This window comes from Bactrocera dorsalis, chromosome 3 (genome assembly GCF_023373825.1).
Source record: "Bactrocera dorsalis isolate Fly_Bdor chromosome 3, ASM2337382v1, whole genome shotgun sequence".
Classification (NCBI taxonomy): Eukaryota; Metazoa; Arthropoda; class Insecta; order Diptera; family Tephritidae; genus Bactrocera; species Bactrocera dorsalis.
Window position 1 is genome coordinate 10,320,250 of NC_064305.1, and position 2,472 is coordinate 10,322,721.

Consider the following 2,472-nt stretch of genomic DNA (forward strand, 5'->3'; position numbering starts at 1 on the left):
CATGGCAAACAAAAAAGCGGCAAAGCAGAAATAGAAGCGCCGCTTTGATGCAGAAAAAGTGCAAAAAGCGTGTTGTAAAAAAAATTGAAAAGCAAGCAAATGAACACAAACACAAATTATAGATTGTAGCTATAAAAAGGCATTTCTATGCAAGTTAAAGAAGAGCGGCGGCTAGCAGAAAATTTAAAATCGAAAAAATATTAATAAAATATGTAAAAAAACGAAACAAAACAAAAAACAAAGCGTTTTAAGTATTCGAGCTGTAAGCATATGTATAGAGCGGGTGGCAGGTGGGGTGAAAGTGTGTGACGTTAGGGTGGGCAAAGAAGGATTTGAGTAGCTAGAAGTGAAACCAAAAGCAATTTGATTGGCCGTGAGCAGTGAGGCTGCGTTTAAGGCGGTGTTTTGGGCAGAGCAACTGCAAGGGTTGCAATAAAGTTTTAGTGATTTATTTTGTTTTTAGAAAATTCTTTTAATTTTTTTTAGGAAATTTCTTTTTAATTTTTTAGAAAATTCTTTTTAATTTGTTTTACAAAACTCTTTTTAATTTTTTTAGAACATTTTTTAAATTTATTTTTTAGAACATTTTTTTAATTTATTTTTTAGAAAATTCTTTTAATTTTTTTTAGAACATTCTTTAAATTTTTTTTTAGAAAATTCTTAAAAAAAAAAATTATGATCAACTTTTAATCTAAGTTGTTTAGAAAATTACTTTTCGAAAAATTTGATGAATTTCTTTTTTTTTAATTTTCTCTTTTTACTTAAATATTTTTCTTAATTTAATTTTTGGTTAATTTTTTTTAATTTTAAATTAAACTGTTAATTTTTTTAATTGAATAGAAATTAAAATAAAAGAAAAAAGGTAATACTATGTAGTGAAAAATATTATTTTTTTAATATATGTATAATTAATTTTTTGTTTAATTTAAAACTATTATTTTTTATTTAAAAGTGATTTATTTCTTAAAATTAAATTATTTTTTTTTTGTAATACAAAATCAAGTTTAATTTTTTAAATTCGAAATTAACTTGCTTTTTTATTTTTGATTAATTTTTTTCTTTAATTTAAAATTATTATTTTTTATTTAAAATCAATTTATTTGTATTCATAAATAATTTTTTTCATTTAAAGCTAACGTTTTTTCCAAAACTAAATTATTTTGACTTTTTATATTTTAAAATTATTTTTTTTTTAATTAAAAACTAATTTTTTTGTTTAATTTAGAATTTTTTGTTTAAAATTCTGTAAATTTTATTTAAAACTATTTTTTATTTGTTTCATTTACAATTACTTTTTATTTAAAATTTTACTTTATTTTGATTTTAATTTAAAAATATTTTTTCCGTAAATTAACATTTTTTATTTAAAATTAATTGAAATTTTTTTAATTAATTATTTCTTTTTAATTCCATTTATTTTTTTTATTTAAAATTAATTTTTTTCGTATTTTTTTAATTTTTCTTTTAAATTTTCAAGTTAATTTTTTTTAGTTATTTTTTAATTTTTTAATTTTTTTTTAATTTTTTATTTTTTTTTTTAATTTTTTTTGTAAATTTTTTTTTAATTTTTTTTGTAAATTTTTTTTTAATTTTTTTTGTAAATTTTTTTTTAGTTTTTGTTTAATTTTTTTTTACTTTTAATTCTTTTAATTCTTTTATATTTTTTTATATTTTTATATTTTTTTTATATTTTTATATTTTTTCTTTATATTTTTATATTTTTTTTATATTTTTATATGTTTTTATATTTTTTTTATATTTTTATATTTTTTCTTTATATTTTTATATTTTTTTTATATTTTTATATGTTTTTATATTTTTATATTTTTTTTTATATTTTTATATTTTTTTTTATATTTTTATATTTTTTTTATATTTCTTTTTATATTTTTTTATATATTTCTTTTTTTTTTATTTTTTTATATCTTTTTCTTATATTGTTTTAATAATTTTTACTTTTATTTTTATTACTTTTTTTTTAGTTTTTAATTTTTTAATAAAAACAAGAATTTCCGCGACTAAAATATAGCCAACAGCAGTTTTTTTTTGTAAGTTCACACTTACGAGCACACGTCGACGCAACACGAACTGCATTCGCAAACGACACTAGGCAGTCACGTTCATAGAAAAGCGTATGCGCATGTTTTCTTGACTGTGAATGCGTGTACCTTTAGCAATTTAGTGGAAAGTTGCTAAATCTGTTGCATAACTGAAGGCGTACTCACTGCCGCGCATGCGTGCAGCGCATTAAGATTGGTTATGTTTCAATTATTTTGCAGGCACAAAATTTTCAGCTTCAACGAAAGCGGCACGATTGTCGGTTGTAGCGCCTAAAAGTAGACCACGCACTTAAGTATTATTTTCAAATTGAAATTGCATTAAAAAATTATAATTTTTGTTTTCATTTATAGCGAATCCGGCAAACTTTCAAAGTGAAGGCGTTGATTTTTTTGTCATTGGAACAACTGCAAA